This window comes from Podarcis filfolensis (genome assembly GCF_964270895.1).
Source record: "Podarcis filfolensis genome assembly, chromosome: 9".
Classification (NCBI taxonomy): domain Eukaryota; kingdom Metazoa; phylum Chordata; class Lepidosauria; order Squamata; family Lacertidae; genus Podarcis; species Podarcis filfolensis.
Window position 1 is genome coordinate 2,187,848 of NC_139610.1, and position 14,238 is coordinate 2,202,085.

General features: G+C 47.1%; 2 protein-coding genes across 12 annotated transcripts in view; one reads left to right on the forward strand and one right to left on the reverse strand.

Annotated features, from left to right (window-relative positions):
* Positions 1-11,464, reverse strand: part of TMEM266 (transmembrane protein 266) — an 88,355-nt gene extending 76,891 nt beyond the window's left edge. For 4 of the 6 annotated variants that reach the window (XM_083630491.1, XM_083630495.1, XM_083630492.1 and 1 more), the window contains exon 1: positions 11,079-11,464. The gene's annotated coding sequence lies outside the window, so the exon portion shown is untranslated. The remainder of the gene's footprint in view (positions 1-11,078) is intronic. The other 2 variants (XM_083630494.1, XM_083630493.1) reach the window with 1 other exon arrangement.
* Positions 1-14,238, forward strand: part of NRG4 (neuregulin 4) — a 72,345-nt gene that overhangs the window by 22,190 nt on the left and 35,917 nt on the right. The window contains exon 1 of one of the 6 annotated variants that reach the window (XM_083630880.1): positions 11,500-11,518. The exons of 4 other annotated variants lie outside the window; for them this stretch is intronic. The gene's annotated coding sequence lies outside the window, so the exon portion shown is untranslated. Of the gene's footprint in view, positions 1-11,499; positions 11,519-11,651; positions 12,459-14,238 lie in introns of those variants that run through there. One more of the 6 variants, XM_083630877.1, reaches the window with a different exon arrangement.

The window sequence follows — 14,238 nt, forward strand, 5'->3', positions numbered from 1 at the left end:
TCTTGCCATAGGACAGCTTGTTCTGCTGCGCTGACGGATGAGATCAAACAAAATGTTCCCACTCCTCTAGCCACTTCAAGCCCTTGTTCCAGGTCTTCGCTTGAAAGGAAAGTATGGCTACACATTTTGCCCAGTTCAGACGCAATAGCAAACTATGGCTTGATCAAACAAGGAAGGGAGGCAATGTGAATATGCAGGAGCAAGAAGGGAGGGGAAGCAAACAGGGCAGGGGTCAGCAAACTTTTTAGTCCACTGTCCCTCAGGCCTTGTGGGGGGCTGGACTATATTTGGAGGGGGAAGAGAACAAATTCCGATGTCCCACAAATAATCCAGAGATGCATTTTAAATAAAAGCAAACATTCTACTCATGTAAAAACATGCCGATTCCTGGACCATCCACAGGCCAAATTTAAAAGGCGATTGGGCCAGATTTCGCCCCCGGGCCTTAGTTGCCTACCCATGACATAGGGCATGCCCAGACTTGTCCACATCACATTTCATGTCAGTCTCATTTACTCATCACAAATTATGCTTATTTTTCATAGGTTGTCCCTCTCCTTCTAGAACTGAAAGGCACTCGGGAAGCCTAAATTTGTGTGATTGTTTCAGTGTGCTAAAGAAGCGGGGAGAAGGCTTAGTTCCTTTGGTATCCGGCCATAACAATACAGTTTACTAACTTCATAACAACACATTATAACAAACTTGCAATTACAGTTATCTATAATCCTAGTTTGTTTCCCTATGGTTTAGGGAAACAAACTAGGATCAGAAATCAGTTTATGAAGTTTGCTTGCTCCCAAAACCAATTATTTGCTTGAGATCATACATAACACAACTAACCATGGTTAGTTGAAAACAGAGTTTGGAAGCTTTTGCAGACCATCTTGATTACTTCAAGAGTCTGAAACAGGACACTTCATGAAGAGACATGAACAAGTACTTAAGGTATTTCCATAGCAACTCCAAAGCTGAAATCTGCTGCATAGAGAAGTTGTCTTGAATGATTAGGATGGGATATGTATGCAACTTCAATAGGAAGAAGGCAGCACTCCCCCTGAAGACACAGGCCCACTGAGCGTGCTCCTAGACTTGTCCCTAAGCATGGATGCTCAGGTTTCTGCAGTGGCCAGGAGTGCAAGTGTGCAGTTACAGCTTGTGCACCAGCTGCACCCATTCGTGGAGATGTCTGACTTGGTCACAGTGACACATGCCTTAGTTACATCCCATTGGATTACTGTGACGTGCTCCACATGGGGCTGCCTTTGAAAAGTGCTCAGAAACCTCAACTGGCTCAAAGAGCTGCTGCAGCCAGAATGCTGACTGCAGCTGGTTAGAGGGAGCATATGACTTACTCAGTATAACAACTCCATTGGCTACTGGTCTGTTTCTGGACACAATTCAAAGTGCTGGTTAGAGTTGGGCGATATCTGGTTTTCAACATCATGATATATCAACTAACTGGTCATTGTGATAATCATTGTGATATTTCAGACATCATAATATATCACTATAACACTGAAAAGGGCTGAAAAAGCAGCTGGGGTGTGCAGGGAGGGAGGAGCGACCAGGAGGAAGGGAAGGAGGCTGCTTGCTTGCTCAAGCAAAGGCGCTTCTGCCCACTCCCTCCCCAGTCGAGCCTCAGCCTTGGCAGAGAAAGCCTAAGGAAGTGCTCCATGTGCCTGCTGGCCTGCGCATCTGCCTCCGCCCGAGCAAGCAGGGTAGGCTGCCTCTTCCCTCCCAGTTGGTCATTCTGCCTGCAACCGACCGGCAGGAAGGAGGCAGCCCACCCCACTTGCTCAGGTGAAGGTAAATCACAGAGCGCGCAATCTGAGCGGGCAAGACATCGCAGCTCCCCACCTACCACCAGCACAGTGCAGACAGGCAGCCTGCTGGCGGCAGCCAGGGAGCCGTGAAGTATTGCCAGCTCAAGAAGTCTGAAGCCAGTATTGCAATCTGAACTTCATACCAGTTTCAGACAATGAACTGAAATATCGCCCGGTTCTAAGTGCTGGTTATGGCATATAAAGCCCTACATGGCTTAGGTCCAAACTATCTGAAAGACCATATTCCCTCATACAAACCTTCCCAGGCTCTGAGATCTTTAGGGGAGGCCCTTCTCTTGGTCCCACCACTCTCACAGACATGCTAGGTGAGGACGTGGAAAAGGGCCTTCTTGGTGGCTGCCCCCAGGCTCTGGAACAACCTCCCTAGAGCAGTTAGACTGGCTCCCTCCTTGTTCTCCTTCGACAAGCAGGTGAAGACATTCTTGTTTCATTCTTGCTGGAAGGCTGGTGCCATGCTGTTTTTACTGTAATTATTTCTACGTTCTAAACCTATTTTACATGTGTATATAGTTCTATTAATTCTATTGTTTAACTGTTATTTAATTGTTTTCTCAATGTTTTAAATGATTCTTATTTTTATCTGAAAGCTGTTTTGAGTTCCATCAGGGAAAAAGGTGGGGTATACGTAAATGTATAATAATAATGAGCCCGTGAAATGCACATAAAAATGACTACATTGCTGACAGACTAGGTATTGTTTTTCATTATTTATTAAATTTGTATACCACCCTTCATCCGAAGTTCTCAAGACGGTCCACAGCATAAAATTACAAAATAAAAACAAGAGCAAAACAAACCCATACCCCACAAACACATCTAAAAGGACATAGAATGTCAATCTGCCAAAGGCCTGGTTGAAGAGGACTGTTTTCACCTGGTGCCTAAAGATGTATAATGAAGGTGCCCGGCAAGACTCTCTGGGGTGAGCATTCCCCAAACAGGCCCTTCTCATGTTGCCACCCTCCAGACCTCTCATAGAGGAGGCACACAAAGAAAGGCCTCCGGTGATTATCACATGGGGAGAAACAGTCTTTGAGGTATTGTAGTCAGTGCTTTTTTTCTAAAAAAATGTTTAGGGGTACTCTCATTTTGACTCAAGAAAACCAGCATTTTATAGTTCAAATTGGGGGAAATAAATACAGTAAATGGACAAAAGTACAAAGATTCACAAAATGTTTAGGGCTATGTGTAACACTGTGTCCCCCCAGAAAAGAAGCGCCGATTGCAGTCCCAAGCTGTTTAAGGCTTTATGTGTCAAAACCATCACTTTGGCCAAGAAACTGATTGGCAGGTAGAAAGCTCACATTTGGGGCACATACAGTCCAATACACTTCTAGTTGGCAGAAAAGTCTGAAAATGGGCACACACAGTACAAGAAAGTCTAGATAGGTGACTAAAGCTATGTTTGCAGGCTTTTTCAATGGTGTTTCAGATAGACGTGATTTCACTTAAACGCACAGTACCTTAGAATATTACCCCTGAGTAAATGGGGCGTTGCCTGTATAATATTACATTCGTATCCCACCCTTCCACCGAGGTGCTGCTGCCATTTCCACAGCTAGCAAGGGCAATCCTAGTTCAATCTCTCTCTCTCTATCATAAAAACGCATTATCTGCAAAATTTCTGAAGCCAGAGGAAACCCCTGCGCCCACATCCCAGGAGTGAAGCTCTATGTTCTGGCTATTAAATGAAGAAGGAAAAGCACTCTGCATGCGCTCAGAGGCACTTATTAGTTTTCCTCTTCAAAGTTCCTGCTTTTTGTCATGAAGAACAGGGTCTAGAGCCGCTCACTAATTCAGCCCGGCCCTCCAGTGTACCTGGAGCGTTTCTTCTGCCCAAGGGAGCAGCTCAGAGGCTCCTGAGTGACCAGCACTGTCTCCAAGACCCTTTGATACCATTTCCCCCTATTTTACAATAGGATCACAATTAAGACCATAACTTTAATGCTGCTGATTTCTATTTAAAAATATCTTATTAAAATAAATCAGCTAGGGTTCAATTTGTTTTCCCACATGACAACAACAGCTAAGGATCATGTAAGATATTAAGCAGAAACTGCACAACCCCTTGAAGATTTCCATTTTTAAAAAAAGTCAGGTTGGAAATACATACATTATGTATCGCATACTGGTCATGAGAGATTTAATGGGAGATGAGTTACAATACAGGATTTCTGGTACATTCCCCAAGCATCCTTAATTGCTTAATTAATTAATTGTGTCCAGATGTCGCGCAGACCCCCCTGGTTGAAATTATAAATTTGTCCCTTGGCACAGAGACATTCCCAGGGGACCCGAAGGAAGCAGTGGTGTGTCCGCTCTTAAAGAAAACTTCACTAGATCCTTTAGACCTATCCAATTACCGCCCAGTTTCAAATCTTCCATATCTGGGTAAGGTAATTGAGAGAGCTGTTGCTGAACAGCTTGGTAGGTTTCTGGAGGAAACATCGGCTTTAGATCCATTTCAGTCCGGTTTCTGTCCTGGTTTTGGGACCAAGACAGCTCTGGTTGCCCTAACAGACGATCTCCGTAGACAGCTGGATCAAGGCGGGTCGGGGCTGCTGATTCTTCTAGACCTGTCAGCAGCCTTCGACATGGTCGATCACAAACTCCTGGACCATCGCCTTGCCGACGTGGGGATCCAGGGCATAGCCCGTAAATGGCTGTGCTCTTTTATCTCTGGTCGGGGACAGAGGGTGGCACTAGGGAGGGAAATGTCGTCGCGCCACTCCTTGGTGTGTGGAGTGCCACAGGGCGCAATCCTCTCCCCGATGCTTTTTAACATCTTTATGCGTCCCCTTGCCCAGATTGTCCGGAACTTTGGGCTGGGCTGTCACCAATATGCTGATGACACTCAGCTCTATCTGCTGATGGATGGCCACAACGACTCGGCCCCGAACACACTGACCAGATGCTTGGAAGCTGTGGCTGGATGGTTTCGTGGGAGCCGATTGAAACTAAATCCTTCGAAGACAGAGGTCCAATGGCTGGGTCGGGATGGCATGGGGATGAGGGACCAACTCCCTTCTCTTGCGGGGGCCCAATTAGTGCCATTGCCTTCCGTTAAGAGTTTGGGTGTAATCCTTGACGCCTCCCTTTCCATGGAGGCGCAAGTTACAGCAACAGCCAAGGTGACATTTTTCCACCTTCGCCGCATCAAGCAGTTGGTCCCTTACCTTTCCCGCCCCGACCTGGCCACAGTGATCCATGCGACGGTCATCTCCAGGCTTGACTACTGTAATTCGCTCTACGCGGGGCTGCCCTTGAAGCTGTCCCAGAAACTCCAGCGGGTGCAGAATGCTGCAGCGAGGCTCCTCACGGGGTCTCTGCCATGGGAGCATATTCACCCAGTGCTTTTCCAGCTGCACTGGCTCCCGGTGGAGTACAGGGTCAGATTTAAGGTGCTGCTTTTGACCTTTAAAGCCCTTCATGGCCTAGGACCCTCATACCTACGGGACCGCCTCTCCCGGTATGCCCCACGGAGAGCCTCAAGGTCCATAAATAGCAACACCCTAGTGGTCCTGGGCCCTAAGGAAGTTAGAATAGCTTCAACCAGAGCCAGGGCCTTCTCAACACTGGCTCCAGCCTGGTGGAACGCTCTGTCTCAAGAGACCAGGGCCCTGCAGGATCTGATTTCTTTCCGCAGGGCCTGTAAGACAGAGTTTTTCCGCCTGGCCTTTGGCTTGGAGCCAATTTGATTCCCTCCCTCTTTTCTTTTTTCTTTTCCTTTCTCCTCCTGCGATGAGGCTACATTTTATTATTTTAATGTTTCAATATTTTAATGTTGTATTTTAATTTTGTTTTTAAGTTGTAATCATTCAACTTGTTTTTATTATTGCTTGTTAGCCGCCCTGAGCCCGGCCTTGGCTGGGGAGGGCGGGGTATACATAAAAAATATTATTATTATTATTATTATTATTATTATTATTATTAATGATGGCATGGTTTTTCAACAAATGGCTACGGGGACTTTAGTTGGCCTTTAATACTAACAGGCCTGTTTGTGAATTATGGCAATGGATTCACTGGACCTTAAACTGGCTAAGGTCAAATCAGAAGGGGGAAACCCAGGTGCCTAGTGGCTTACGTCTCAGGTGTCACCACTTAAGAATATGAAATATATATTTCAGCTTTATTTTGGAGGAGGCATGGGGGTCCTTTTATGAGGTCGTTGAACAGGCGTGTCATAAAGGGAATCAGGGTGTCTTTGAATTTCTTGCAGAATTCTGCTGTAAAGCCATCTGGGCCCAGGGCTTTGTGTGGTTCTACATTTTTGAGGACAGTCTCTTTTTCCTCTGTCCATGGGCTGTCCATAATTCTTGTTCCTCTGCAGTTAGGGTTGGCATGGTCAGTCCTGCCTAGACCTTGTGCCATGGCATCCAGACAGGAATGTGAGATTGGTGTTGCCTGGGTTTTTGTCACCCCATGTTTCATACAGGCCTTCGTTTTTTAGCATTTTTAGTACAGTGGTATCTCTGCTTGCGTACTTAAATTGTTCCAGAGGTCTGTTCTTAACCTGAAACGGTTCTTAAACTGAAGCACCACTTTAGCTAATGGGGCCTGCTGCTCCGCCGCCGCCACACAATTTCTGTTCTCATCCCGAAGCAAAGTTCTTAACCCGAGGTACTATTTCTGGGTTAGCGGAGTCTGTAACCTGAAGCGTCTGTAACCCAAGGTACCACTGTAGTCTATAGGAGTCTCTGCTGCCTCTTTTTTTGGCTTCCTTCAGAGAAAGGTTGTCCAGAGGATTTGGGGCTGAATGTCTTGGAGAGGTATCTCTGGTGTTTAGGTTGAGGTCACCTCCTAGAATTGTTTCCCCTCTGATGCAGGAGATGAGTTTATTTAGTCTTTTCTGGAAAAAATCTAAGTGTGTTGAGTTTGGGGCCAATTGTCAATTTAGTTTTGCCATCTAGTGCTCCCCCTAACAAAGATGAACCTGCCTTTTTTGTCCTTCATTATTGTTGTAGTTTTAAAATGTAGGTGCCTGCTAAGCACTATGGCTCCTTCACTCTTATGCAGTACCTTACCACCACCAATAACCATGGCTGAAACTAGTTTGTGGGGAAATTAATCATTTACAGATTTCAACAACTATTCACTGAGTTTCACAGTCAATGACTGTTTTAGTATCACTGAGGTTTGGATTTCTCACTTCCTGCCCCCCAGAGACAAAGCAGGCCCCTAATGTATGCACTGCCTGGCAAGGGTCTGTTTCATCACTGACTTTGTTCCTCCATTTAAAAAACAACCAGGGTGTCTGCTTGTCGCAAACCCTCCCCTCCTGCCTGCAACACTGATTCTGTGTCCCAGCGCAAGACATAGCCTGGCACCATCTTTGAAAGGGGCACACTCAGACTCCTGTGTACAGTACTGCTAGGTATCACTAGCAACTAGTATCGGGTCAAAGGAGCTCCTCCCCACTCTAGAGACACTTAAAAGAAAGCTGGAGGAGGGAAGGAGAGAGAGAAGGGAAGAGAAAATGATAGTTCCTATTACATCACTTTCAACAACATCATTTTCTGGATAAATAAAAAACAAAAACCTGTCCAGTAGCACCTTAGAGACCAACTAAGTTTGTCTCTAAGGTGCTACTGGACAGTTTTTAAAATTTATTTTGACTGCGTCAGACCCACACGACTACCTACCTGAATCTAGAATCGTTTTCTGGAAATAGAAGTGCCAACTGATTTCTGATAATGTTTAAGGCAGAAAAGATTTCACATCACACTTGCGCAACTCTATTAGCCTTTGTTATATTAACATGGAGGGGGGAACTTTTTCAGAAGCCACAAGAGACAGCCAATAGGAAGGTGCCATAGCAATAGAATAGAATACAAGGGCAGAGAAGTCAGAGGCCTTCTCCAACACCATCATTTACCTTACATAAGACCTTTGCATTTAGGTAAAAAACCACTGCAGATTTTGGACAGCTATTTAGAAAAGTAGACAATTAAACTTACACCTCTAGAATATGACTACCATATGATTTAAGGTATATAGCCCTATCTACCAAAGGGTGCTGTGGGATTTCCTAGGGGAGTGCTAAGAGGCATGGGGCAGCAGGGGGGCACTGGTGGCGAGCCCCACCCGAGTGAATTGATCACTTATTTTGATCTTGGGAAGGGCAGCTGCTAAGCCACTGGATACTGCAGCCCTCCTCTATGATTTGAGACCAGAAGCAAGCTCGCTGCTAGGGTTTTCCAGCTCATCCCACACACAACTCTGTGAGAGAGAGGTGTGTGCATTTCGGCATGCAGGTATCTCCTGCTCTTAGGTTTACACACACACAGTTATAAAAGCAACAAACACTTCACACTTCCTTTGGATCCCTTTTAGGATTTGGTTAATCACTAAAATAATACTTATGCTACTGTGATTAACAGAGGCAAAGAATTTACCTTCATCAGCTGTTCCGATAAAAATGAAATAACGCTGTTACCAAGGTGGCAGTTATAGAGCTTTGGGGGGGGGTATGACTTTGGGTAAAGTCACATTGGAATACCTCTTTTATCAGTAAACAGCTAACTAATGTAATATAGGAAGAAGCAAATGCCTCATGGGAGTATTTTTCTCATGTGAAGAGATTGCTAATTAGGAGGTCACTATTGCATTTTAATCTAGGTAAAAGCAATTTAGACCTACAGTCTCACAATCAAGATGGCATTTATTTGCTAGCTAATCAGCAGATATTTGCCCAAGTGATAACTTACATTGTTGATGGTAGGTAACAGTAAAATTTAAAAGACAAGTTACTGCATGATAAATGAAAACTGCTGACAAGATCAATATGTAATTAAGTGTTCCAAGAGTCACAGATCTAGAGTTGTCTTTCAGTTGGGTACTTGATCGGAGCAAATAACTTGCCAGACCCATGGCCCAAGCCACCCTTTGGTACATATGTGTGTGCAGGCAGACATGCAGGTACATTAGTTCTGCATATCAGCAAACCTAAGCTAAAAAAAAAAATAATACAGCCAGGATGTGCAAGGGCTAGCACTGCAGAATCAAAAGCAATACTGTGTTCACATAAAGAGAAGCAGGTCAAAATGAAGAAGAGTTGCACAAAGTCTAACTACCTTCTGATGCGCTCCAACTTGGTCCTTTGTCAAGTTTAGCTTTCGTTTGGTTGGTGTTGTGTTTTTCCCCCCAAATTCGGCCTATATTACATCAACTAGTGTGGTTAAGGACACATAAATCAGACTGTTACCCAAATACCAAGGAACCAATATATCATTAAATTAGGTCTTTGAAAGTCAGTGAGCAATCTTTATTAATGCAGGCCAATGTATTGTTGCAAATTAATTTTCAATGTAAAATAAAAGCATGTCAAGGCCACTCAGAAAAACTAAAAAGAGGCAAATGAAAATAAAGAGGTATGCTACCATTCACTTTGAGAGGCTCTGCAACCCAAATCCATGTGCAACAAGTGGACAGCAAAGCATATTTATTGCACTAAACAGCCCGTTGCTGTGCAGAAATGCCCTTAGTCATGCACCTTTTTAAAAAGAAGAGCTTTCAACATGAAGTAACTCAAAATGTCTTATTTTAGAGTCAGACATTAAGGAAAGCTCTCCTCTTAGTTTCATGTAAAACACAGTTTTAGGAAATAACTGAATTACCAACTACAGTTAAGCCCAAGGCGGAGACCTCCAAAACAATCTGTTTCCCTGTCATATAGAATTCTGTTGTTTTACCTCTTCCCACTACCCTTACTGTAGGAAAAAAATCACTAGGATCATAGCAGTTGACTTTCAAGTACCACTCATTTAACAAGTCATCAAAAGTCACCTCTCTTAAATATAAAGGATTCCCTCAAGCCTTCCCAAAAGGCCAACCAAGCTTGTATACAAAAACCCACAATGAATTCATGGGCATAACCCAAGGGGGGCAGCTGCCCTCCATCAATTAAATCAATAAAAATACTTAACTAAGGTTCTGCCCCCCTAACATAAATCCTGGCTACGCCCATGAATGAATTCCAAAAAAGTACTACATCAGTAGGATCTGTCCTACATACACTTCCATAGGAAAATTCATGAACTTCTCACTAGACCCACCCTGACATGCATATTGTTTTACAGTGACAAAGCAAAGGGCTGCTTACTTGCCACATAATCAACTCTATGAACTTGAGAAGCAGTAAATTCATATTTCTCTTTCAAGTATGTAGGTAACCAGAGAGAACCTACAAAAAATTCAATGGGCAGAGAGGAATGCCTTCCTAACACACTTTGGCAAAGGGTACCTCATCACCTTTTTGCAGATAAATGGCTCATAAAGCATGCACTCCTCCTGTTCCCTGCTGTGGTGAGATTTGCAATCTGGTACAGAGAAAGAAAGATGAAGGAAAACAGTCTCCCTTGGGGAAAACCATACACTGTATTCTTTTCTTCTTCTTCTTATGGAGAAAGTGTTGCAGTGGCCACACTTAAAAGAATCCCACGGAGTTCAGCACCACCACAGTGGCAACAGGATAAAATGATGACCTGCCCTCCACCACAGAAATATGCACCTTTTATGTATAAGCTGATGGAAGGGACAATTCATTGCCCTAATCCTTTTAACTCTGCAGCTTTAAGAATGAGTTTGGACTGAAGGGAAGGATGCTCAGCATCTCACCACAAAGCAACGTCAAGTATGAACTGCATTTGGGAGGCAACAGGGAATCCCCGGCTTGTGGTGCAGATCCTCACATGAGAAATGCCTGCTTTTAAGAAAACAAAATTTGTAGAAGGGAGTCCCAGGCACTCCTAACAAGCCAGTCCCCGTCCCTCTTCCTCCACTAATACAGCCTCTTAATGTGCAATATGTCCGTCCCTCACGAAGGGGATGCCTTGCACCTTAGCAGACAGGATATCCCCGCCACCATGACACTCGCCCGGTGCTCGCCCGCCGCCTTCCTCCTCCTCCTCCTCTGCAGTGGGGAATGCCGGGCTCCTTGGCACAGGAAGCCCCCTGCCCAGCTCGGCCACCCGGAGGGGACTTCCCCCTCGCGCGCGCACACACGCACCCCGGGCACAATTCGGGGGGGGGTGGATGCTCGGCTGTCACCCTGGATCCCCCCCTCTCTTGCAGGGCTCGGTAGTGCAATCGGGATTGGGGACCCCAGCGCCTCCCATTGCAGCAGGTGAGCACGTGCGCCTTTGCAGAGGCCGGGAGAGGCAGAGAGGTGGGGGGGGTTGCGGGGGGGGGAGGAGGGGGCAGGAAACCCCCCGCCCCAAAGGAGCCACGTACCTGCTGCTGCTGCCGCCGCCGCCCGAGAAGCCTAACGGGAAGCCGCTCTCCTCGGCTGCTGCAAGAGCAGCTGCAGCTCCGAAGGATCAGGCTAAGCGGCGCGCGAGCGAGCGAGCGCGGAGCCACACGCACGTGCGCGCGCCCTCTCCCTCCGAGGTCCAGGGTTCCAGCGCCACCACGCATGCGCCAGCCCCTTCTCCTCCACACTCCCGCCCCCGCCCGCCTTCCCTCAGCCGACGAGCCCGCGCTTCCTTCGGCGGGGCGGGAGGCAAGGAGTCCCCCCCCCCCCGCCATTCCCCTTCTCTCATCCCTCTTTCCCTCCCGCCCGTCGGTCGCCTTGGAAACAAACCCGCTGCGCGGCGGGCGGGGCGCTCCCGCGGGTCACGTGGTGGGCTCTGGCGGCCCAATGGAGGCGGCGGGCGGAGGGCTTGGTAGTAATAGTAAGGCTGAGGAGAAAGGGGCGGGGCGAGGAAGGGGATTGGCGGTTGCCGAGGGGAGGCCTCGCCGGGGGGGGGGAGGCTCGCCTTCGCCTCAGGTTTAGGCGGGAAGAGAGGCCGGGAGGCTTCTCCCTGTCCCGCGACGCCCCCCCCGCCTGGCACCTGGAAGTCACAAAAGCTGTCAGCATGAATAAAACAGCAAAACCGGTGCCACCATTACTTAAGCCCCACTACAAGGGTGGGGCTTTTGTTTCTTTCTTTCTTCTCTTTTATCTGGCATGGAATATTTGTATGTTTACCCTCCCATCCCAAACGGGCCCTCATGTAATATTTATAAGTAATTAAATGAAACGAGGACTATTTGCAGTTGTCAACAGGTGTAAGAGAATCTGCCCACAGCTGACTCAAATTCTCTTTTTATTGAAGGTTGTTGCTCTTAGCAGCAACTTTACTTACAAAGTCCTAATGTAAAATTTCAGAGCCTAGCAACAAGCTAATCTAATTGCCACCGAGGGCAAAGCCTCATAAGGCTACAGGATAAGCCAGTGGTTTTCAACCCGTGTGCCATGGCACCCTGGGACGCCCTGAAGGATGGCCGGGGGCTGCGGGCAACCCTGGCCTCCCTCTCTCTTCCCTCCCTCCTCGGATGCCCTCTTGCCTCTGGCTGTTGCAGCAGCCCTGGCTACAAGTTCTGTGGGCGAAGGGTGCCCTTAGGGCTGGCCAGGGGGTGCTGGGTGCCAGGAGCCGAGGCGGCCTCGGAGGAAGGAAGCAAGCGGGCGAGGGAGCCCAGCCCTGGCTGGACAAGTGGGAGGCCAGGCAGGCAGTGCTGCGCTGGCCTGCCTTGTGCTTGCTGCATGCAAGGCCTGCCTGGGAGCTGAGGGTCTGGTGCTGAAGGGGAGACTCTGCCATGCAGGCCCAGTGGCGCCCGCTGCTGCCTCCCAAGGTGAGTAGGGTGCTGGCCTCATGCTCACCTTTGGCCAGTCTCTGTTGGGCCGCTAAGGCTGGAGCCACCCTCTTCCCAGGCCCCGGGGGGGGGGGAGGCGTCAGGAAGCTCCTCTCTTGTCTCAACACAAGGGAGGCTGTTCAGAAAGGGGTGAGGGGCTGCTGGCTCTGCAGGCGAGGGGTGACCTAACGCCTCCAGAGCCCCCTAGGGGAGCCGCAGAAAGAAGGTAGTTGGTCAGGGGAGCCGTGAACTCAAAAAGGTTGAAAACCTCTGCCCTAGAGCAAAACTAACTAGATGCCAGGTCTAAGGCCACAATCCTCCATTCAATTTATTGGGAATACGGTAAATCTAACTGAATTTATCAGGACTTAATAGCTGATGAAAGCTTCCATACATAACTAGAATTTATATATTTATATTTCACTATCTCCTGCCAACCTAGCAGTTTGAAAGCACGTCAAAGTGCAAGTAGATAAATAGGTACCACTCCGGTGGGAAGGTAAACGGCGTTTCCGTGCGCTGCTCTGGTTCGCCAGAAGCGGCTTCGTCATGCTGGCCACATGACCTGGAAGCTGTACGCCGGCTCCCTCAGCGAATTAAGCGAGATGAGTGCCACAACCCCAGAATCGGTCATGACTGGACCTAATGGTCAGGGGTCCCTTTACCTTTATACATCACTATAGTGTTCTTGAAGCTACGAACATGAGTTTGACCAAACTGCAGGAGGCAGTGGAAGGCAGGAGTGCCTGGCATGCTCTGGTCCAGGGGGTCACGAAGAGTCGGACACGACTAAACGACTAAACAACATGGATCACTAAGGGCATTGTGGTGTAAACCACTGAGCCTAGGGCTTGCTGATTGGAAGGTCAGCGGTTCGAATCCCCGCGGCGGTGTGAGCTACTATCAAGTAGATAAATAGGTACTGCTCTGGTGGGAAGGTAAACAGCGTTTCCGTGCGCTGCTCTGGTTTTGCCAGAAGCAGCTTAGTCATGCTGGCTACATGACCCAGAAAAACTGCGGACAAACGTTGGCTCCCTCAGCCAGTAAAGTGAGATGAGCTCCCCAACCCCAGAGTCATTCGCGACTGGACTTAACTGTCAGAGGTCCTTTACCTTTACCTTTTTATACATCACTAAACGAGTTTAATCTAAATGTTGAGGTCAGAAAAGGACAAAATCAAACAGGATTTGACTTTGGGGGGGGTCTGGTTGGAGATTTGTCTCGTGATATAATCAAACTTTTTTCTGTAGCATGTTTTATTATCGCTTCATTATAAAATACATGAGTTGTATAAAGGGATCTAGTAATATAATGGACTTTGTTGTTACCATACTTAGGACAGCAACTGATATATACTGGATCCATTCAAATAACATAATTCTACAAGAGAAGTGAGAGACATCTAGAGAAACTGGTTTGGTTGCATAAGGAACTGAGATGTAAGAAAGCTATGTATAAGAAATGGAAGAAAGGAGAAATCATAAAGGAAGAGTGTATACAAATAGCAAACAGTTGTAGGGAGAAGGTCAGATGGGCCGGAGCTCAGAATGAAGGTTTGCAACGACTTGGATGAAAGAATTGAGGGGATGCTCATCCAGTTTACAGATGACACCAAATTGGGTGGGGTAGCCAATGCCACAGAAGACAGAATTGGGATTCAAAATGACCTTAATAGATTGGAGAACAGGTTCCAAACAAACAAAATGAATTCCAGTAGGGACAAATGAATGGTTCTGCACTTAGGCAGGAAAAACAAGCTACACAAATATAAGATGGGGGA